This window comes from Callionymus lyra, chromosome 9 (genome assembly GCF_982586985.1).
Source record: "Callionymus lyra chromosome 9, fCalLyr1.hap1.1, whole genome shotgun sequence".
Taxonomy (NCBI): Eukaryota; Metazoa; Chordata; class Actinopteri; order Syngnathiformes; family Callionymidae; genus Callionymus; species Callionymus lyra.
This window is the reverse complement of record NC_141826.1, coordinates 13,053,457-13,079,075: the sequence shown is the minus strand read 5'-3', so window position 1 is coordinate 13,079,075 and position 25,619 is coordinate 13,053,457. Positions and strand designations below refer to the sequence as shown.

The 25,619-nt window shown below is 36.3% G+C and overlaps 1 protein-coding gene across 6 annotated transcripts in view; it reads left to right on the top strand.

Annotated features, from left to right (window-relative positions):
- frmpd3 (FERM and PDZ domain containing 3) overlaps nt 1-25,619 on the top strand; it is an 84,744-nt gene that overhangs the window by 26,517 nt on the left and 32,608 nt on the right. For all 6 annotated transcript variants that reach the window (XM_087799760.1, XM_087799761.1, XM_087799756.1 and 3 more), the window contains exon 2: nt 13,271-13,334. The gene's annotated coding sequence lies outside the window, so the exon portion shown is untranslated. The remainder of the gene's footprint in view (nt 1-13,270; nt 13,335-25,619) is intronic.

Sequence of the window (25,619 nt, the reverse complement as noted above, 5' to 3'; positions counted from 1 at the left end):
GCTTTCATTTGTTTAAAAACCAAAAATATATCCAAACATCAGCTTTAAAAGCTACTGGAGTTACTGTATCCTCTTGTCCTCAGTCATTGCTGGGATTCTTTAAGGTTTAATCGTTTCTTCAGCTGCGAGTTGAATTGCAACACAAATGTATGAAATTAACAAACACTGTAAATATTTGGATGTTAATTGTTCATTTAAAAATGGAATTATTTTCATTTTATACATATTTAAAAGAAGCCTGATGAAAATAAATATGGGATTTGAAGGCCCCCCAAATCCCTATACATCTTTAAAATGTTGATAAAGTGCCATTTAATATCGATATGTAACGTGAAAACAATATGACAATACTTTAGTGTTTCAATATTTTCTTTTCACCACGACAACAAACCCCATCATTATCAACTACATAACTGCCTGAAACTATTTAAATGTAACGTTTGTAAATCAATGTAGTTAAGGGGAAACTGAAACAAAGTGATAGCATCAGTCATCTGTATGAGACTCAGAGTAGAGCAAGAAATAAGATGTCATTCTCCTTTTGTTCTGAAAGCACAAGCCTTTCAAGTTTTTAAGAAATGGCTCAGTATTTTTTAACTACAGTTATTCTCCCTAATGATTTAAAATAGTTGCACAAAATGTTCATGATTTACGAAACAAAGAGTTGTTGTGAACAACAGTGAAGGTTATACAAGACATTCAAATATTCAGCCCAGCATACATTTTATTTATAGCCGTGGAGGGGATTTCAACTGATGTTTTGGGTATCGGTGCCTCCAGCAGCATCTCTAGAAAACATGCTTTTCTCCAAAACTCTAGCTTGAAGCCAGCTTAGAGCGTCTCACTCTGACGAGTCAGTTCCTGAAGCGCCGAACACGACCAAAGAGTCGGGCGGTCATGAATATCCATCACCCACAGTGCCCAGCAACACTCGAGTGGAAATGAGATTTCGCCCTCGCTGCTATGAAGACCTTCAGGATATTTCAAGTCTAATTAGGCGCCACGAGTGTTCTGGTTTAAGTCAGTGAAGATCCTTGTTTTTGTCTTCTTTTTGATGCCATAGAAGTCTGACACGTACAGGAAGCTTATTGTGTTTTAATGACTGTGTTACTGCATGCCAGGGATGATATAAAAATAAATAAAAAAGGTGTTTTTTTCATTGATAGTATGAAATTGCACAGTTCTTAATGATTTTCCATTTGAAACTGAATTAAAAATATATTGTATGGAGATTTTTAGGAACACAATCAAAGGTTTCTCTCCGCCCTCTCTTCTCTTAAATATATACATTTATATCAACAAATTCTATAAATAGTTGCATGTTAACTGTAAATAAAATTCCCCCCAAAAATGGACACACTTACAAATAACCTTTACTTACTTAATTACCATGCACACTCACAAAGCCCATATAAAATAACCCAAAACATGTTTTTCAAAGTGTTTTTTTTAAACATCAATAAATTACTATTGAATATTGATATAGTATTTTAAAAATATATATTTTTAAGTGATATATCTATTATGAATACATATTTTGACATTTTAACAAATTGGCTGATAACATGTGCTTTGAAATTAATCCATGAATTATTTTGAATAAAAGTATAATAACTTTTTTTTTCGTAAAAAAATATCTGTTAATGTCAAATATGTTGAATTTAAGATATTAAATATTAAATATTTGAAGAATTGATCATTCAATTAAACAATACAAAGTTTAAATGATTAAAGAAATGGAATATAAATCAATTCACAGCAAATATTTGGATATGAATTCATATCAAAATTTTGAGTCAAGTGTAAATACATTCAAAAATATTTGGTCGATTTTGTTCTAGTATTATGTTTGAAAATGCAATAACGTTTCGCTTCTTCTGCTTACATTTTTCAGTTAAATAAACCGGATTATTCTTAGATAATCCAGCATGACTCCACGAGTAGCTCCACCACTACATTTCAATTATGTCCTCCTAAGAACAGGTTTTTTCCTCCTCCTTGCATAATTCCCATGAAGCCTTGCTGCGCCCGAGGAACCGTCTCCTGCTCTCGTCCTCACAGCGGCGGCAGAACAAACCCCAGAGAGCGAGAATCCTAATGAGCTCGTGTGCTTTAAGAGACGCATGTCACAGCGAGCAGGCGCCGACCCGCGGGTCTCCATTAAAAGCTTAACGAAGTTAGAAGCTGCGACAGGAACATGGGAGCGGTGGGGTGATCAAAGCTAAAACACACAAATCAATGACAGTACAGTCATGGACACACAACGGCTGGGAAGTGTGTGTGCGATGATAGTCGCGTTTCATATTCAAGCCATCTCCACTCGAGGAACAGCAGGAAGGCTGAGATACGGCCACAGGTCTATACCGTCGCCCGGGTTATTGCAGAGAGATGTTTAATGGCCTTCACTTTTCTTTTTTTCCCCGTCCATTTGTGTTACATCACACACTCCAACTATAAATACAGCAGGAGCTTTGAAGAGACGTTGATGCATATTGACAATGCAGCCGGAATTATAGATCAAGTCTTCCTGCCTGATAAACAGCTTCATTAAAAGCTTTTAGACGACGCTGATGTGAGAGGTTTTGTCAAAAATCTGGAATAAAACGTTACTTTTTTAATACTTTACCTGCGGTCGGGGATTCAGGGTGAGACTAGTAAATGCAAATTTAAATAAACTAACAGTATTTCAAGCTTTATAGTTAGACGTTACTTCAACTGAATAACATTTAAAGGCCTGGGGGTCTAATCCAGGGACCGCTGAGTCATTGTAAATGGTTGGCTCAAAATCCGATGCTGTGATCAATATTTTGAGCTGTAAAGATGCCAGTGTTAAAAGATAAAGAACCGAGAGACTTTTAATAAGAGTAAAACTGATGTTGTAATAAAAACACAACATCACATTCAGACTCATACTTCTTGTTAAAACAGTTTGATAAATATTAATATTTTTCAGCCCCACGATTTCTTGAATACTGAAATAGTTTTAGCCATTTGGTTGATTAAATTCGACTTAAGAATTGTGTCAAATTTCATTTTACAAAATAATGTTAAGATCTATTTTTCTTAAATAAAAACTGAATAAACGTATGCATTTAAAATACACTACAGAAAATGTAACTACCTTTAAATTACACTAAAATATAATCATCTTTAACTCAGTTTAGCCATGATTATAATAAAAAAGCTATATCACGAAAAAAGACACTTAACCAACAAAACTTCACACGGGTGGCAACAGCATAATGCAACGTAAAGAAAGAAGATAAAAGCTGTTGTCAACATTTTTTATAGTTTCGTTCTGTCCTCATTAGGGTTGAATAGATACAGTTAAAGGGCCAAACGTCTCTAAGGCAAGGAATCCAACCCAATTATTCTTCAAGTTAGGAGTCACAGCTAGAAGGTTTTATGTTCTCACCGTGTTCTAGTCATTTTTCTCTAGGTACTCCTCATTATCTTCAAGTTACTCTTAAAAATGGCCTGAGGCTTCAAAATAAACTTTAATAGTTTTATATTACAAAAAAATATAAAACACATTCGACTGTGAACAAGACTGCGCCGCTGAGATCTGTTGACATTCATTTTTAAATTGGTTTCATTTTTCAATAGTGTTCTAACAACTGCAATTTCTTCATTCCGACTACAAGAACCATTGTCGGACTCATTGAGTCTTAACTTGGGCCATTTTATTTGACCTGAGCTACAAATCTTCAACCTGCTTAATCCCTCTGGTGGATTTTATTGTCCCCCTCTTTCATTTTTATAACTTTATAAATCCAGGTTAGCGTCTAGCAACCTGCTGCCTTTCTGCATGGAGATTGAATACTCAGGGTACTCCTTCCACAGTTCAAAAACAATCAGAGGTCGATGAGAGGGCTAAATTCTTTGGAATTGTGAGTGTGTACTGGTAATGGTTGTGTATGTTGTGTAACCTGTGATAAACTAGCAACCGTTTCATGGCGTCTTCTGCCTGTGGCCCGAAGTATCTGGGATCAGAATAAGAAGTAATTTCACAATGTACAACCAAATTGTAGCAGAAACCGAGTGTCAAAAGTACACAAGGCTTCAGTAATGTGAAAACCCAAGTCTCCCGATTTACTCACACGTTTCTAATGTTGAAGTTGTCCTCTCCAAGATGCAGTAAAAGTCCCTCATCATGACCATTTTTGAACTTATTACTTTATAAAGTTCTCCTCCGTCTGAAATCTCGGCGAACGAAAGGTTACAAGAGCGGATTCCATTATGACGTGATAAGTCTTCACTCCTCCCTCAGCCAGCTGTAATCAAGCCCCGCTTTGTTTACACAACGAGTCCCTTGGAGGTGGTGTTAGGGGTTTTTGTGTTTCCATGAACCAACCCCTCCCCAGCCTCGTACGTGGTGATGGAATGAAGGACAGACACATGGATGAGTTTAAGAAAAATGCTCGTTTAGTGAATTATGCAAAAGTCAGAGACAAACTTACGTGAACACGGGCGCTAGCAAGCAGAGAGATCTATCGCAGACGTCTTCGAATGCCAGAACGCAAAGATCAGACAAAATGGTGGATCTTTATAGTAGAATATTCAGGTTAACGCCTCTAGTCAAATGTGAATGTAGGATTGGTCAGTAAGTGTAAACATTTGATTCTAAGATGGCCGGTCGCACGTGATCGTAGTGGAAATTTACCAAAAGTTGTTGTTTTCAAGAATCTGTTCCCAGCGACTTGTGTCCTTCAGAGTGAATTCTCAAACAGGTGTCCAGACGTCCTGGAATCTGGGATTGTTTAATCTTTCTGTGTGTGCAAGGCTTTGTGACCTCGGCCTTTGAGTTGTGAACCTGAGTTTAATTTAAGTGAATGCAATGCAAGAATAGGATTATTTAATATGAATTAAATATGTAAGATTATCAGTTAATCAAGTGACTATTTGAAATGTGTGTTAAATCTAGGTGATTGATTACAGTAAAGTTGTCATTTCCTTACAGTGGAGACTTCCGGGCTTGATGACACGCTAAGACAAACCTTGATTTTTGGACCAATTACAGTGGAGTGGGCGTGGCTTAATCACATTTTCTAATGTAAATATTTAAATGAAAAGAGTTTTGTACAAACAGACACAAACTGATGAGTACAATAGACGTACAAGATCCATTTAAGACGCACTTAAATCAACACATTAGTCGCCCTTTAAATATTCGTCGCTCCATTAGAGATGAGGAAGAAGAAGGACAACTTGCTTCTTTCTAGCGCATAGTTATATCCATCATCACATCTCTGTTATGTGAGAAAATGCAAATATTAAATACCATCACTGATAGATGAGGGAGAAGCAAACACTCTCGGTACAGTTAAAAGTGTGAAAAACCGCCTCTGGTGACGTTGATCAGACACTGGGACGACAGTATTGAAGGCCTTCCGTGGTCACGTCGCAATCTTCATTAGAATATTCAAACCAAAATGTGCCAATTAATGTGTGAAAAGTCTTCAACGTTCTCCAATCTGTCACTTCTTTGTCCCGCGTGAACAGAAACGCTTCTTGTTGTTTTGTTCGTCTCCGTGTGTTCAGAGAGAAACCATCCCTGTGGCATTTTAAAGAAGGGAAAATTACTTTTTGGTTCACAATATCTTAAGTTAATAACCCACTCGTGGGATCTTGGGTAATACTCTGAGGGGATCGAATGAGGCTTAAATACAATTTTCTAGGTCGGTATCATTCACACTCTACTATATAAATGTTGTATAATGAAGTCAATTAAATCAAGTTAATTCTTAATGAACAAATGAGTATCACATCATCACTGTGAAAAACTAAAACTTTATTAAAGGACGTACAACAGGCCTACTTTTTTTTATCATCACTCAAAAATGTAAAATGCATTTTTTTAAGTGAAAAAAATGTATATAAAGATTCCTTTTGCTTTAATCTTTGGGGGATTACAGGATAAGTTTGACACCATGAATACATTTGTGAAGAAGCTAAATCTCCCTCCAGCCACGAGCCTCATGTTTGGAGATATTTGACATTGCTCTTGAATAAAAGGCTCTTGAGCCGCCTTGTAATTAATTTAAAGTCCTTAACTGCTTGACGTTAAATTTAAAACCTCTAAAGAATTACAAGTATTCTGGGACTTATTGCGTATTTTATTTACTGATGAATTCATACACATATTATTCCAGTAAGCTCAATACTGGAACAAAACTACATCTAAAACAAAGGCATAATTTAATTAAATATATAAAAACTTCACAACAGATCTGAAAGTTGTCGGACGTGCGTTTACACAGTTATGAAGTTGATGCACAAGCGAATGTAGGCACAGCGTTCACAACTGAAGGTTGATGAGCTACGTTTACTAGGGACCAGTAGATACTACTCAGAGGGAGCAGCTCAGAAGAGTAACCGTAGCAACAGGCTCCTCTCCATGCACTGCAGAACGGAACATTTTAGGACATCTTTTGTTCCTTCTGACATTAGATGTTACAATAGAACTCTCTCATACTTGACATGAACTTTTTTATGGCAACTTTACTTATTTATTTTTATATGTTTTGTATCCATTTATTGTAATTCGATATTTATTTGATCGTGTTTATGTATTTTTTTTATTGTTTTTACATGTACTTATGGATGGTTGTATGGATGAATCTATCTGTCTGTTAGTTATAATAAAAGAGGCGAGACAAATAAGACAATTACATGAGAATCTGACTAATGTAAATATAGTAAGTTCCAACCTCTAGGACTAAAAAGTGAGGCAGAGGAGAAAGTGGGAAAAAAATGCAGTTCATCGAGTGTCCACTTGAGGCACTGCTGAAAAAAACTGAGTCGTGTACACACAAACCCACAACAATATACAATTACAGTCTTGATTAAAAAGGCTTGTACGAGATAAACTTTTTTAAATATTCCGTAACATCTTATTTTCATTAGTCATTATTTCTACATTTGCATCATAAATCCAAGTCAAAATGTAGCAACTTGTTTAAAAGTTTTAAAAAATGACATGCAACTTTATATAAGCGATCTTTGCCTTATTATTCGAAGAACTTCTAAAATAAATTTGGAACTGTAGTGAAATGTGCAAGAGATTGACAACGAGATGTACAATTGTGGTCCAGGATGATTGGTGGTTCAGTCCATACTTTGGGGGCGACAGAGCTTGAATTCAAATGAGTGGGTAGAACATCCAGAGGGGGAAGTAAGCCTCATTTACAATATGAAATTGGGCTGAAATGAAGCCGAGATGAATGGACAGATATGATTCAAATAGAAAGGCACGAACCTAACAAGACATCCCATCATCAGCCGTCTGAATAGGATCCAAGAATGTCTCCCGAGGACACGAGAGACAAAAGGAAAACTGATTATTTTTATGCACTTGTCGGTGCAGACTTTCAAACTCGCCGATTAATACCATTGTGGATAATCACTTGTAATAAATTAGTCATTGTGCTCTAAATCTGTGAAGCCAAAAAAATCTATCATCTTGGAGGATTTTATCTTTTTGAAAAATAACCATCCATTCACATTAGTGCATATTAAAGTTGTTTCAAACCTGAAAATATCACTTTTGACTTTTTAAAAAGCAATATGAAGTGCTTTAAATACGATACTGTAGCATGTATTGAGGCTTTAAAAGCCTTTAATGGGATTATTAGTATGGCTGCTTAAAATGATGGTACTCTGGGGTGTATATTCTATGGAATATACCATCACGTTCTATAGAGCGGGATTTGTAAATGTAACATCATAAAATAAATAGTAAAGACTTCAAGATCTCCCAGATTTAAGTAGCTAATATTAGCTTAGCATATCCGTCTGCTTTCGCAAGTAGTTTGACCTTTAAAACCTTGTTTGCTGAACGTCCCCCGGATGTCTGGATGCAGCTTTTAATACGGTTGGTTTGATTCCTTCCTTCTCTTGTCCTAGATTCAATTTCTAATGATTATTTGAAGAAAAAAAAAAGCTCCTGAGTTAAAGACGTGGGAGACCGATTACGACTTCTGCAATAAAATGCCTCCTTGTTCAGAGAGCTGAAGCGTTCTTTATTATTTTTAGCGCACAGTGGTTGGTTATCTGATTACCAAATGTTATTTCGATAGATTACTACTTGTAGTACAATTGGAGCCAGGAAGTATAGAAAATAACATTTATGTTGTTAGCATTACAACATTTATTGAGCGTTTTAATACCTTTTAAATCATCAAGTAGCTGTTTTTTTTTTACTAAAACCCAAAAAGATTAGCTTAAAAAATTCGACAATCTCTTCCGTCCTAATAGACTGTAGTAATGTATTTAGAATTAAACTGTCGTCCCAATTTCCCCTTTGACTTCGGCGCTAGCGGGTTAAACTTTGATAATTTGGCTTTAATCGTCCTGGTGACCAGCCACTGAAAGCCGTAACCTGTGATTACATGACATCCACCCATATCCACGGGGGTCAGACCGCCCCATAGCTTTTGGGCGAACACTTGAAACGCCGCGACCGGGCGGATAATGAAACCCTCACCAGTACAATTACAGGATTCACCGCCGGGACCCGCTGGTGCTAATTAATATCCTCCCACTTCCATGTCACATCTGATTCCTGCTCATTCTTGTTTTGGATTCAATTTCTTCGACGCGTAAAAAGAAAAATCCTCCTGGGTCAGAGGCAGAATATGATGTCGCCATGAGAATCAATTGGGTTCCTGTCATCCGTGCTGCGAGCAGTTCCTCCTTTTCTTGGTTTAAATTATTCAGTTAACGAGAGTCATTTTGAGGGTCCAACCTACACTAATCTCGCCCTTTTTGAAATGAATTAATGCTTTATTACATTATAGCTTTTTTTCACGACTTTGATAGAAGACATCTTCACCGCCATTTCAAAGAGCGCTACATCTCTAGGAAAGGTTTAGCCTCACGGTAAAGAGCTTCACCCAGTCAACCCTGGCTCCACCAGAACTCCAGTTTCCTCCCACAGCATAAAAACATTTGAAGGTTTAATAAAAAACAAATTATTGACTTTCTTATGTTCACTGCTTTGCTAGAATTAAAGAGTTTTTTCTGGGATCGTTTGAATATACAAGACAAACCTAAAAACCTTATTGTGGACATCCATCTTTTCACTAAAGTATTTTAAACTACTACTACCATTATAGGTTTTCAGGAACCCTTTTCCGTATACTATCATCATTGGGCACGATTGAGTTTGTTTTAAGCCTTAAAGTTATAGTTCCAAAGATTCTAGTTTCCACTCATAAAGGGAAGGGTTGGGATTATTTTCAGAGTAATCTGTTCTTTTTAAAGTTATAGACAAAATGCATGTTCATTTTATTGTAGCGACTTTAGCTCACTTGTCTTGGTCTTCTTCCAAAAAGACACTTCAAAATCCTCCAAATACCTCAGTTCTGCTGTAATGTCCATCTTGTATTGAAGCCTTGAAATTGTCTATAGTCTATAATTCAAGCTTGTTGGTCTGTCAGTGACTCTTGCAATGCATTTCAATAAGGATACGGTTATAGCTGGAGCTTAGAGACTTAAAGCTTCCGCTACAAACTAGCTTAAAATATATCTATACATCCAAATGTTTTCGGAACAATTTCTAACGTTGAGGCTTCAATACAAGATGGACAGTTACAGACGGGCAGTATGGAGGTATTTAACCCTCATGTTTCAGCCCTCTCAGGGTCAAGGTGACCTGGTGGCCCAAAAACAAATGTGTTTGAGCTATCCCTTGTGTTGCCTCGGGGTCAAAGGGAAAGACGAAAACCACAAACACATTTGTTTTCCGGGCCACCTTGACCGAGAGATAATAAGGGTTAAGTTTGTCTTTTTGGACGAAGATGAAGACAAGTAAGCCACTGTTGCTACATAAGAAAGAAATATAACTTAGTCGACATGAGGGTCAGTAGAAAATGAGTGAATTTAGAATTTTGGGTGAACTATCACTTTACGTATTTTACCCTTTTAAAAGGTTTTTTTTAGAAAGCAACACAAAAGATAACCAGGCACTTACTAGATGGAACTGAAAATGTTTTTAATAGATGAGAATAAAATGTCTTCCAAGAAATACACAAAATTACAATTTTTGGGAAGAGTTGAGGAAAATCCCACACAAGGATCAACTTGAATGAGGTCAAGAGCAGTCATGTCTTGCTAATAGGCATCTGTACGGAATTTCCCGTTTCTCAGCCTCACTGAGCAAAAGGAACGACCAAATAAACAATAAAAAACTTCACCAGATTCATGGAAAATGTATTAACTTTAGCTTTTCAATTAAATACCGTGTTTTTCTAGTTCTAAATGGAGCTGGACACACAAGAACTAGCGAATGACGACACCTTCAAAACATTTTTTTAGCCCAGATGGATGCAGTTATCGTAAAATCATAATGATCAACTGATATTCTTATTAAAATACAACCAATTTTGTTCAAATATGTTCAGATCTTTGTGGAGTCAAATGACCTCCTTTGAATTTCCTTGCTATAAAAAAAATGTGGACTTGAATCCAACAAAAGTCGATGTATTCATTTCCTGATTATAAGGTGCTTTTCCCTTGAAACACTGCTCGGGTGTCACGGGTCGCACGAGGACCGACGGTCGATTTTTTTTCTATTACATAATCAGGAAATGATGAAGCAGGAAGTCTCCAGTCTGGACAAAATGTAAATCACGGGTCCAGACGAGGTCGGCTAGTCTCTAATTACAGCCCGGCGACGTCTCCACTCATATTTCGGACGTCGAATCGTTAAAAACCCGTTGGAAAACGTATCCGCCGAGTTTGTAATTCCTGTCCACGGGTCGATTCTACTTGTGTACACAAAACACTGCTCACGGTTCCTTCAGCAATCCATCCTCACGTAATTAGCCATTGTCGGAAGCTACATGTGGAAACTGGATTTGAGAAAACCAAATTAAAAACTTGAGCAAAACTGCTGACACGTGATTATACGCGATCATTATTATCGAACGTCTCCTTCAGAAGTAGAGCCGAGGAGTTGCTGTTGAACCAGCTCTGCCCTGCAGAACGAGAGTACAGTATGTAATAAAAAATAACATTATATAGAGCCAGTAACGCTCTTGTTTGATTGTGGATTGTGAGAGGGATTCAGAATCGTAGTTCAGCGAGAGCACAAAACCTTAATGTGACATGTTCATTCCTGCCACACACAGCTTGACGGAGCAGATGAGGAAGAGGAAGATCCCAGATGGAACCCAGACTAGCTCACATTATCCAATTAACTGCTGGTGATTTAGCAGAAGTCAAACCCACACGTTTGAAAAGACCTAAAACCGAAGCTCGACCTCTAAAGCAAGCTGTTTAAGTCGAGCTCCGGGAAGATTTGATGCTTTAAATAGCCAGTGAGTTAGTGAGAGTCGACTTGACTCTTTTTAAACATTTAAAAGAAAGAGAATTTAACTGGCAACCTGCCCAGGTTGTTCGAGCAGCCCCATGAGGGAAGGAGAGTATTTGCTTGTTTTATACTTCATTTATTGTAATGTCCTTTACATGAATGCTTTTTTTATATACTACAATGTATACTTTACATGTACAATCTTCTAGTATGGTCAACTGGTATCAAACTATCATCAACCTTATAATTCAAAACCCATTTTCCACCGAATATTTTCAACTGTAAGCAAACAATCTCCATCTGAAATACAATAATCATCATCTGTAATAAAACAATTTTAACTGCAATTAAACAATTGCCAACTGGAATAAAACTATTTCCAACTGTAATAAAAACAATTTTCTACTGTAATAAAACAATCTTCATCGGAAATTCAATAATCTTTTAACCTTAATGCAACAATCTTCATCTGTAATACAACCATTAAATGTAATTCAACATTTCTTACTATAAAGCAACAATTATTAAATGTAAAATAAACGTTTTCCATCTGTAATACAACAATCTTCATCTGAAATTCAATATTTTTTTGACTTTAATACAAAAATCATCATCTGTAATACGACAATTAAATGTAATTTAACATTTCTTACTATAAAGCAACAATTATTAAATGTAATAAAACGTTTTCCAGCTGAAATACAACAATTTCAATCTGAAATACAACAATTTAACTGTAATTCAACATTTCTAACTATAATACAAAAATGATTAACTCCAATTAAACTATCTTCAACAATACTTGACAACTATCAACAATATTTGACTTTAATTAAACACTTTTCAACGTAACCCTTGAGTCATCTCTGTGTTAAGGTGAACAAGCTAGACTACTGCATATGCATTTCCAGATTCACCTTGGCCGAGAGACAACACAAGGTTTTAAACAAACAATATTTAACTGTAATATCAACTATGATAGGCACATGAGGACAACTTAATAAACCTTCCTATGAATGGCTTTGAGATAGATGGATTGTTGTAAACAAGGGTTGTTGAAGGAAAGGAACATTGACAAATATGCCTCTTGGATAACAAGTTCAACAGAAAAAAAATGATCAGAAGTGAAAATACTTGTCCAATATTGCTGTATTTGACAGCAATATTGCACAAGATGTCAGCCGCTGGTAGGGGGATTTCATGGGGTAGACTTATGAGGGGCTTCAATAAGGCATAAGCAGCTTTGTCTCAAACCAATCCCACTTGTCTGGTGAAGATTGGATCAACGCAGGAGAAGAACTGATAGTAAACCAATTTGAAGGGACTGTTTGTCAAAGAAGACGAAGTCACCGATATTTACGGAAGGAAGGACAAGATAATATCACAAAGAAACTCATACTTCCCGTTTCAGACGGTTTGGTAAATAAACATGTTGTACGACCCTCGACTTTTAAACCATTTTTTTGGTCCTTCGTGTGATTGAGTTCGACACCCATGATCTAAAGATATTAACAGAAGAATTGCATTTTACTTTGTGACAGGTTTCTTCGTCATCAACGTACACGGCAACAGTTCTAATCCGACTGATGATATCCACTGCGTACAAACGAGGCTTAATGTCAAGCATGGACACAGTTGGATAAGAAAAATGGATATGATCCGGCTTCTTAAGACTTTATATGAAGTGGTTGATAAACAGAATAGTAGATGAAGAGTTATCAGCACAGTGTGAGACGCTTCGGGTGAATATCCATGGTATAAAATATTATTTAGTTGTGTACTTTTATTTCTATAGGAAAGAATCTTTAACATTATAATTCGTTTTCTTATATTTCCCATAATGCAATAAATATTTTTTTTCTAAATCTTTATTTTCAAAGGGATATTTCCAGAAGACAGAAGAGAAAACATCCAAACACAAGGATTGATCTTTTGCGTTCTCTTCTCTCCACACAGACTCCGGTGTGTGATCCCTCCTGGAAGACGAAGAACCTTTAAGACCTTGAGAACACAAAGTCCTGTAAGTGCATAATCTACCTTCTCCACTTCTCACGTCCCTAACTTTGTGAACAACTTCCCTCACGATCCACTTTTATTGAATGAGGTTGCGTGCAGTTCAGTGGGTGAATTATCGCCGCGCTCCGGTTTTCCCACTCTCGCGCAATAAATTAATTCCTTACTTAAAACGCTAAATCCTGAATGCAGGCACGCCAGAGGCCAACAGTTTTTATATAAGGATTTTAGTGGATTTATTTTTTCCTTAGTTGGTGCTTTAGTACTTCCACTGTATAGTGCAAAAGTTGTGATATTAAATCCAATTTATCTTTTAGGAAAACTATTTATTTAGTAGAAAGACTGCTCATAGGAAAATATTAGTCTTTTTTATATATATATATATATAAATGTATTAACTAGTGAAAATATAAGCCGTTATGAATGTAGGTGAGGTTTAGTGAGAGTATTAGGAAGTCATTGCAAGTGTTTAATACAGTATAGTTTAAATTAAATCAAATTGTAAATATGGGAAATTTCATGGGGTTCTTTTTCCCAATTCTATATAAAATCCATATTTGAGGAAAATACACATTTTCAAATATGAAAACCAGATACATTTAAAAAAAAAAAAAAGAGTAAGTTATTCATTAATTTTCTTCCGTTTATATGTATTTTAGGGCACATTTTGTAACATATTTATTAATGTAGTATTTAAGAAAACTAACTAAATAACAATGAAATAAGTAAGTAAGTAATTAATTTTTGTTTATAAAGCGCTTGTGACCAGGGTCACAAAGCGCTTAAACAATCAAAACAATATTCAATAAAGTATATACTTTAAAGGTCAAGATAAAACTGAGAACAACACAGGAGTTCCAGAAAATCAAGGAAAAGCCTGAACGAATAAAAATGTATTTGAAAGAGTCAGTAGATCCATCAAGTGCAAAGAGAGAACTAATAATAATATTAAATATTGAACAAGTCAATTATTTGAAAAATATAATGTCAATGTGATGTTACACTTGAGGTCTGACTATCCGTTTCAAGAGATAAAAGGATTTTCGCTGACATTAAACACTGTCCTCTTCAGAACCAGCTCCACCAGAGGATGTTGGCTTTGTTCTGTAAAAACTGCTGCATTCGAGAGAAAGACCTGGTGTGTCACACGTCAAGACATACAGGCATCTTTAATCAGGTTGTGTTTTTGTGCAGAGCTGGTCAGTTCTCTGATCGACAGCTTCTAGTGAGGAGGATGTTTAATAATAAAACGACGGCGGTCAATACTGACGTCAAGAATGCAGCCTTCACCAGCATCAGAGAGCGACTCTGACCATGACTGTGCTGCTCTATTGACGTCATTGATGCCCCGTCCTTAAGTACTGAACCACATTACCCACAAGTTATTCATGTGATCAAGATATTGACGTTAATGATTGGCTGTTGACACATGGTTGATTCTAAAAGAATCGGTATTGATAGGAACTTGGCATCGATACTTTTTAATTCATTTTAAGCCCTATTTATAAAAGCTCCTGGTAGAGCTCAGCTTTGAAAGAAAATAGTTACATTAAGTCAACTCATGCCCTAAAACACTGGTGGCTTATGGATTCATAAATGGAAAAGATGCTTCGTCTCAGACTGGATCAGGGACTGTAACGTTTAGAGGGGAAAAAATGTTTAAAACCCAAACCTCCTGACTCACTCACATGTTTAAAATGTTGAAGTCTTCCTCTCCAAGATGCAGTCCCCCTTGATGATGTTTTGAAGATTACTTTATAAAGTTCTCTCCGGCAAACAAGAGGTTACGAGAGCAGATTCCATTATGATGTAATAATGTCATTAATTCCCAGGATTAATGACACGTGGTGACAAACCTTGATGTTTGACCAATCACAGCAGAGTGGGCGTGGTTATGGTCAACAAGATTTAATCTCCAGAAACACAGTGTCTTCAGTGGGCGGTGCTTAAACACTGAGACACTTAAATCAACTAGTCGCCTTATAAGTAACTTTTTATGCTAGGATTTAAAAAGGTTTTTCTTTTCTCAACTCTACATTGAAGCTCAAATATTTCATTGTTCCCAGACAACGTTATGCAACAGCAAAGCTGACCAAGAAATGAAGTCCCCGACTTGAAAACATGCTCATCATAAGAAGATTGGAAAGCGCTGCATTTGTAAACCCGTTTTCCAGCCGCCATATTCCAGTTCAGCCTTTGACAAAACCATTCTTCTGTCAACATTCCTGAGAGACGAAAAATGACAAGGAATTGGTAGCAAATCCTTGCAAACATAACTACACAAAAACCTGATGCAGGAACAGTTTATGATCTAGATATGATTTGAGTTTTAGTTATTGTTTGTAGTTGAAACTGTGAAAGCTACTTTTTATTTACTATTTTATTTCCCTGTTTACTAAAAACAATCTCATCTTTGTTAAATGGGTCCCTTTATGCATTTATATTTAAAACAAGACTACCGTTTTCTTCATGTAAAATGATATTCTCATAAGACTCAAGATTTCAAATGTTCATAAAAATGTCATTGCAGATATAAATACATTTTTTTAAGCAAATGATTATTTTAATTTCATTCTGATTTGAATATAACAATTTTTACACTCATGCCAAAAATACTAACCATGCGTTTTCAGATGTAAAGTTGTTTCTTTATTATTTTCAAACAAATCTCATAATTAATGGCCACAGTTTGACATGTTGTGACTATTACAAAGACACTGTTTCTTTAAGTTATATAACCGACAACAGGGGACATCACTCAAAAACTTCCAGTAGCAAATTTTTTCAAGCAAATAAATTAATTGCATAATATTAATAATACATTGAAATAGAAATAGAAGCTACAAAATAACATTTCAAAATATGAGGAAAAATATATTTATAAAAGTATTTTATTGTTTATTATTGTTGCTTAACTTGTTTTCCAAAATGCAACATTAATAAGTGAGAAGTCATGTGAATTTAAGGGACTTCTTTGCAGGGAAAATGTGTCTCTGCAATGATTAATGATGCGATGCATAAAAAGTAAGACCGTGGTAATCTGAACCTTAAATCCATTTTGGATGCATTTGTTTTCCATTGCTTTAATTATTCTTATCTCTTGAAAACATTATTTTTAGAGTTTATTGATCGGGAGAGTGAGTCGGAAACTGATTTTATTTTAGCTTGAAGGCCGTTTGTGCAACGCATTCCACCTTCTTTTTAAAGTGAGTAAACCAACAGGAAAAAAAAAGCACAGATTGTAGTATCGGAGCATCTGATTCTTTAAAGATCTGCCTTTGCTCTTCGGCTTCATTAGCGAGACGGCAACAGAGCGACCGTAACGGTTCCATCGATCAGATTGATTGGCTAACCAGCGAGCGCTTGTCTTGAATCCGGGGAATCTAACCTTAGGCCGCCATCACGGCACGGCCTACTTCTGCTGACACGCGGCGCCCAGATGTCAGATTTGGGATTCAGAACGGCTAAGGAGACTCGGGCGGATTATCATTCACACGTCTGCAGTCCTGCTGACTCATCAAATCACTTTCATCCGTCGTGTGGAGGCATAATTAATTCTTTGTGTTTACAAATGTGGGTGTTTGATGGTGAACTCGGGATCATATTTCTCACTCATAGCGTTCCAAATTTCCATTGAATCAGACCAAAACAAAAATGCAGATGAGTTTCTCTTCCATTAGGAGCAGAAAGAAAGGGGGTCCAGGTTTTCGTTGAGCAATTCAAATGCTAATAGGAGAAGCATTTGAGTCATCATGAATGGTCCAAAACATTCTGAATGACGTGGTGAAGTGGGTTGATAACAAGACACAAAAAATGAATCATTGGTCGCTTCAATGACAGTCTTATAATGGACCACTTTAGACATCCATCACCAGTGTCGGCTAAATATCAAAGTGTCAAATTGGATAGAGCAAGTTTGTTAACATTTTAATCATCAATAGAATTCTAAGACCTGTAAAGACAAATCTACTCAAATAAAATCAACATACTCGTACAATTCTTGGTCAATTCTTAAGCATTTTGCTCTACTGTACTTTTTATTTTCATTTTCATTAAAAGAAAATGAAATAATTATAATAAAAATAATATTTATATCAGATATTGTACGATTTATATAGAGGACTAGCTGAAGTACCGGGGGATTTTCAGAGATCCAAAGACGCAACAAATAATTTAACTGAAAAAAAATGCAAAGGCAATTTCATTTGGTTATAAATGTGTTATGGTCCAATTATAACAGTTTCTGGAAAATGACTGGTCAGCTGCGAAGGCCTGAAAAGAAGGGCCAAAACCATTGGAGGACTTTCAAAAGGCTGTAACTTGATAATATATTTGAGCTACACAGCTCAAACCCTTCATTGGAATAAATCGATGAACGAGCCTATTCACGCTTTTGTATTACAAACAATAAAGGGAGTCACACTGATGACGCCACACTGTTTCCGGACTTTTTGTCCTTTGTGGATGAATAAGGGAATGATAAAAATATTGGAACGTCTAGACTTTTCCCGTCATATTAAGCCTTTAGACCGTCCGGCTCAAATGCACAATGCGTGCCGTGTTTTGAGACAAAATTAGGTACATGTCAGATCTCTTCCATACTTAGTTCTGCAGTTTTGTCAAGTCTGCAAATACAATGTTGTTCGAACACTAAAAATAGATGCATATTGTATGTATAATAGCCACACAGTTTTTTTTTTAAACTCTGAATCATCTTTAGGTGCGCAAGTCTATGTGTTAATGGTTGTGAGTCTCTGTGTGCCATGCAACAATCTGGGAAGTTTCCCAACTTTCACCCTTCTTGATAATACCTTATCAACTGACCATATTATTTTTTTATCTGGTATTTTGCCACACAATGATGCACGTCTTCTGATATTTACTTTTCTCAATAAAAAAGAAAATATATAAAAAAACAAAAAAAACAAACAGAAATATTGTTTAACTTCAGCAAGCCTCGGCAGAGACGGACATCAGATCATCTCACTGAAAATTTTTATTATTGAATAGTATTTTTATATCTTTTCACTTACTTGAATGTCAACCTTTGAGTATATATTAAAGTTAATAATAAAATAAAGCATGTGGAGTAGTGATGGTCTGATGAACCTTCATGATACAGTGTCATTAACTTAAGAGCCTAATAGATGGCGGTCTCTGCACTATTTTTCATTTGTTTTGAACAAATGTCCAAAACCTTCTTTTAAACTGATAGTGTCATGTTCTTTAGCGGTCAGTAGGTGGCGCCGCTTCATGAAGCGTCATCAGCCCATCACTAGTGTGGAGACTTATAGTTGTACTTGATTTAGTAACCAGATTCTAATAGTCTTTGGTCACACCGTTTCTAAAAATTACATACGAAAACGTCAATTTTACTAAATTACTGGTTGAAATGAATACCAAAAAATAGATGGAACTATCAAGTTAAAGAAATAATGATCACCAGTGCGTTCAAGCCACCAACATGAAGCAGACTTCAAAGCCCCTACCTGTCTTTTAAATCTGAGACACTACACCGCTGGTTCTTCAATAGATCTCCCTCCTCCAGACACGATTCCTCTGTGTCGTTTCATTTCTGCATCCCCAGTTCCTCTGGAAGTTTACAACTCAATACAGTCGCCGCTGTGTGAAGACGAGCTCAGAAATGCGTTCAAACAAAGTAGATTTTCTTATCTCGTCGGGAGGCGCAGAGGGCCTCGCAGGTGTCGGGTCTACGTTTTAGATAAAGAGATGCCAGATTCTTTTCCAGACATCCATTGATTTGTTTCACCAGTTTGATATCGGAGCCTTTGGTCAACGGATCTGCAGAGACCCGTGTGGACCCCTAAAGCTCGGATCAAGGGCTCCATCACCGAGTGTATTCTGGATAAAATAAATGTACTCCTCTGAGCTTACTTACCGTGAGTCAGATGAATCCATGACGCCGGCATCATTTCCAGACTCACGATAACAGTCCAGCCAGAAGGACCCGTTTAAACACCAGGGGGGTACTTGGTGGACAAGGGTTGGTTTGGAGATATAAAAAAAATACACATTCTTTACCCACACATTCATTAATTGTATGATATTCATTGTACTATATATTAGGTTAGGTAGAACTTTATTGATCCCTCAGGAGGTCTCTTTCGGGGAAATTGTTTTTTTCCCCCAATTAGACACAGCAATTATTCATAAAAAATAAAATAATCCATGAAAATATTAATTTTATTTGTAAAAGATACATTTCATGGATTGATTCACATTTATTTAAAACCAGTCGGTTATAAAATTGTGAATCGATTGGTTTAAGCTAAGTGACAATATTTAGTTGCTCTAATATATTAATAATTATAATTATTTTACGAAATGAAGTTTCTCTTCTGCGAGTAATACCAAAAGAAACTGAAGGCACAGTTTGTTTGTTTTTTAAAAAGGATACTTTAGATTTGAAAGCATAGGAAATTGGATAAAAGCCTTGGACCATATTTCCAAAGATTCTAAGAATCCTTCTCAGAGAGCTCCTAACTTAAGATTTCCAAGAAGGAATCTTAGCTCAGGAGTGATTCCAGAACATTCTCTGAAATCTCTGAGCAAGTAATGGACATGAAGTGATGCGTGGTTGATCCTAAAAGCCAGATAAATATATATTTGTGGTGATGAGGGGAAAAAACGTTTAGGTACTTCTAAATAATACCTCCATTAAGAAAAAATGTCTGAAATCAATTGGCATCTATACTTTAGTATATTCGGTCAATTGGCATCTATACTTGAGTATATTCGGTTCCTTTGTGGCACCGACCAAAACTTTTTGGCAGTACCGAGTATCGAAACATGCTTCGTATTTCAGTACCCATGTGAGGTTTTTCTTATATATAGCAAATACATGTCAAAGGAAGTGAACATCAGATTGATTAGTAACTCGTTAGCAGTGGTTCTTTTTCACTGGATTTTTTTTTCTATAAGAAAAACTGCTTGACATGCAAATTTACCAAAGCTGAAAAATAACTCAATATTTGTTGATATGTCATATCATTAATCTTCAGTAAAGTATTGTTAAGGAAACGGTATTGAAATGAAGATAACGGTATAACAACATTTTTCCAGCCCTATAATAATTGTGTGAAAACGTAGGCCATGTGCAGAGAACAGTTTTAAAATGGCTCATCTTTCATCAATGCCTGTAATTGCTAACAAAAAGAAGTGTTGGTAGCACGACTAATCTAAGCACCAACTGGTTGAGATACACTGTGATTAATGTTCTCTCTGATATTGTGGTTACCTGAGCAAACAGCAGTACAAACAGTAAAATAAACAAGTGTCTATTTTCCATTCAGTTTGTCCCATTAGTAAACACTAGTGCTTCGCAATCCATCACTTTCGTAAAGAAAGCTTTTAAAGTCAGATGATGCCGTCCATTTTCCACAATAAATACAGCAATAGTCTGATCTTGTTCCTTTCTCACTAAACAAATTAAATGGCTGCATCAAAACATATCAAATGCTTTTGTATTCAAAAGTGTTGCAGTAACGTCACTGCCCAAGATTTCGCCCTAAAATTAGTTGAGCACAGTTGCAAACGCAAAAAGACCTCGCTTCAGAAAGTAAGTAAGTAAGTAATTTATATTTGTAGAGCGCTTTTCCAGACCAGGGTCACAAAGCGCTTAATCAAAAAAATAATGGAATAAGAAAAATGGATCAAATAATACTCAATGAAATGGAATATTCAAAAGTAATAGGCATCTATTTGACCATTTCCAACATATTCGTTCACAAACCCTGCAGTTTAAAGGTCAGTCACGCGCTTCCCTTTGTTCGCACGTGGACGGAGGCATAAATCAAACGCTTCTGTACATGGATAAGATGCAACTATTCTTCGAACCATGAAATTAACTTGATAGAATGGCACCTAAAGGCCTTGAAGCTAATGCCTTCTGCTATTTCCTAATTACCTACTGCAGCTCTCAACTGAAGATGTGAAATGGCATCTGAGAGCCTTCAGATGCCTCTGCTGTGGCTCATAACTTAGATGACAAAACACCGCACGCTTCATTTCGCGCTTGGCGATAGTTTTAAAAGCAAGCCAGGAGTGGGGATGTTGGGCAGGTGATTCATTACTTTACAAATTAGGAGACAAAAGATGGTTTTGATAAGCTCCGGCACTTGATCAGCTACTTTGTTTTCAGCAAAATACAAACTAATACGTACGAGTCCCATTTCACAGCTTAGGACACAAACTCAAGGTCCCCGCTAGATGGTTGGCTCTAAATGAGTGTATATATATATATATATATGACGAGATATGCCATGACTCCTATAAATACATCGTATGTAGAATTGACAAAACAAAATGGAGCATTTTAAACTTCTTGTTCTGATGCAAACCGTCTGAGCGCTACCAAGATGCTAACAAAGCTAAAAGCATTTAAACCGAGGTTACAAGTCAGAAATTGGATGCCAAGAAAAATATGCTGTTGTTGAAGTGATAAGAAGTTTACATTGCGAGTGTGAGTGTATGTAATTCATGGTTGTCCGTAGACAAGTCGTTTTATTTTTGATTTTTGTTTACTTTGAGCTTTGTACTGTTTTTGAAGTTTAATTTTCAAAGGGTGTTGTGTCCTTTATACAGCTCAGTTTTACAGTTGTTATTTGAAGGGTACAATCAATTTAAAAAGAATAGTAACTGTTGTTCACTTTGGTTGCAAAAATCGCTATTAGCCCATTTAATAAAAATAAGCAATCGTTATGGACGACAAAAATGATAATCCGTGCACAATTATCAATATGTGTGTTGAGTTGACAACCCTGAGTTAGAGTGACATTGGCATTGTTACTGTATTGATGTTCAACAGAAACTTAAAACAAAAATTAAAAAACAGATTTGTTTTTTTGGCTTTCAAATCATTTGTTCATTTTTGTGTTGAAATTAAGCATCCAGCAGTCGTAACGTCCTCCGCAGCTATGGGAACAATGAAATACCGCAAGATCCTGGCAATGACTGAGGACGAGAGGATACAGTCGGCTCCAGCAGCTTTTAAGTCTGATATTTGGGCATATTTTGGCTTCAAGTTAAAAAAACAACACAAAAAAAACAATAGAGAGGAACAATCACAAGATGTCCTTTTTATTTGTTCCAAAAATCTAATTTGTATTCAAAAATTGTATTGTGATCCTAATATATCGTATTTTTAGTGTAGTTTCTGTGTCGAGAATAAGAAAACATATCTTCCCATCTGCGGCCAAACCAACTCAACACAAGTTCTTGTAATTCCAAGGACAGAATTAGTTTACCAAAAAATAAAATAAAACATAATTAGGAATGTCTTGGAAAAGGGATAAAAATCCTGTTATGTCTGGACAAACTGCGACCTTGAACAAGGTTTTTTATTAGTATTTTTTCGAGAAGACTCCAAAGGATGTGGATCTGCATTTTCAATCTTAAAGAAGAATAGGACGCTTGTTAAGTATGTAAATACAGCAAGAAAGTTGTCGCTCCTCATAGTTGATTAAAGGGATTACAACTTGCCCTCTAGGCTTTGTTCTTTAAACAATAGTTTACTCTCAACACCCTGTTGTTTTTATCTTCTTCACCCAGAAAACATCTCCACACCCAAGGGCATCTGATTCACCCTTTGTATCGTCTCATCGTTTTTGTCGTTACCAACATTTAAATTCACAAAACATCCCAGTGCCCCGGATCACAAGCACTTTGCAATCCAGGCTGCTTTTCCAAACTTGCTACACATGGCTGAGCTTTGGCTATCACGGCGCTTAAGGGGGAGACAAGCCGTGAAGATTAGCAGCGGGAGTGAAAACAGGAGTGAGCGCCGCGAGGACACTTTTAAGTCAACTTAACTGCACTGCGATGTGTTCTTTACTTTGTGTGTTTGCATCGATTCCAGGCATCAAGGTTGCTCACTTTAATTAAGTTCACCCTGAATCAACAATGAATCCAAGTTCAATTAAAACTTTGCGTACACAGATAATACCTTATTATTCATGCATCGATCACATAATGTATTCTGGACGCTCTTGTCCAAGAACCTCTCACTACACCAGCAGAAAGTGTCGGCTAACCATTGAGCGTGGTGATAAATCACTTTTCATTTCTTGTTTTAATTTCTATCATGAGCTAATGACAAGTAACAATTTCAATGTGTCATGCTAATTTCAGAGGCTTTATCCTTGATATTAGATACCACTAAAGTATTATAATACTTTTATTAGACTTGATAAATCTTCCAGATCTTTAACGACTAGGCCTTAGAAACCAATTTCCTCTCATTAATATTGAATTCCAGTAGAAAGACTTGTGTGAAAGATACGTTTTTACTTTTCGCTACGATCAAAAGAAAGCAATAAAGTGAGTGACTGAATATCTTAAATGGCCACTAATGTGAAAACCCGACTCTCTTGACTGTCTCCCATGTTTCAAATGTTGAAGTCTTCCTCTCTAAAATGCTGTAAGTCTCTCATCATGACCATGTTTTGAACTTATTACTTTATAAAGTTCTCCCCTGTCTGAAATCTGGGCAAATAAGAGGTTACGAGAGCGAAGACCATCATGACGTAATAATGGTCATCACTCCTCCAGCCAGCTGTAATCACGTCCCGCTTTGTTTATACAACGAGTCCCTTGGAGGTGGAGACGTCCAGGATTGATGACCAACCTCGATGCTTGATCAATCACATAAGTTACGAGAGCCATCATCCTCCTCCAGCCAGCTGTAATCAGGCCCTGCTTTGTTTATACAACGAGTCCCTTGGAGGTGGAGACATCCAGGATTGATGACGCGCGATGACCAACCTCGATGCTTGATAAATCACATTAGAGTGGGCGTGGTTTTGGTTAACAAGCACAATTTCTAATGTAAATATTTCAATGAAAAGAGAGTTTTGTACAAACAGACACATACTGATAAGTACAATAGATTTCCAAGATCTATTTTTTTTTTTTTCTCCCCGTTTTCTCTGCTTTTGAAATCACAACCACACATTGCACAGCTCAATGGAAGCTTCTCGGCAGGATACTTCAGAAACTCGGATATTTCAAATGCACGCTGAGGCCCAGAAGACCCCAAATAAAAACAGAAAACATCACTCAAATTACCTTTAAGCTTCATTTCGGAATCTCATTTGCTTCCAACTTCAGTTTGATCCAAAGGAATCTCAACTACTCATTTTCTTCCTCGTGTCCTTATTTGGTTGTGAAGTTGGTTGGAGAGAAAAATCGATGTAATACCACCTGACACCTCAATCCACTTTTTTTTTTTGTTCCCATCTACTTCTGGAAGTGGGAGAACTTTCAAAATAATAGCTTGTCTATTGTCCCGAGGGGCACAGAGGGTGGTTAAGAAAAAAAAAAGGTTCAAACTCAAACAACAGGGGTTGATCGATGTCTGTTACTTTTGCCTTCCAGGGCACTAAAATTACATCAGGACTTCTTCAAAGACCTCAGAGTAGAGGTGGGACGCGACATTACTGATGCAATATTTCCTCATGTCATTGTTCTGGAAAGAAGCCGAAGAAGTTTAACCGAATAATTGGACAGGGTGCTATTCTGAGACCCAACATTTAAGTTTGGATTTTCTTTAAAAACTTTGCAAACATGACACTAAAAAAGACACTATTTTAAAGAAAACATGTGTAAATAAGTTCATAGAAATCTCAACTTCTTCAAAATCTTATGACTTTATGATGCGGACAAAACTAGGGCACATATTTCAATTAAAATAACTTCAAACCGGGTAGAAAAGCACAGTCAAAGCACAGTCAAAGCACAAATAAATAAAATGTATGACAAACTAATAAAGAATAAAACATGTAAATAAATAGATTAAATGACTTTATGATGCAGACAAAACTAGGGCACATATTTCAATCAAAAGAACTTCAAACCCGGGAGAAAAGCACAGTCAAAACACAAATAAATAAAATATATGACAAACTAATAAAGAATAAAACATGTAAATAAATGGATGAAATGAATAAATGTAGATAAAGTCGATTGTAAACTAGAATATGAAAGACAAATTAAACCTGATTAGTTGAAAAAAAATGTTTTTTTATATACATATTCATTAATGAAAATATCAATTTAAAAACTGCATTTTTACCAAAACATCACAATGTGAACGAGCACCATCGACTGATCACTTCCATATCACTATTTATTATATTCTTCTTTACACACTGACTGCTGATATTGTAACTGAATGAAGCATCGCCGTAAACAAGGGTAAAGAATGTTCATTTGGAGTCGTTGTAATTTCTCCTCATGCTGGAGCATTTTCTCAGCGGACCACCTACACTAGCTG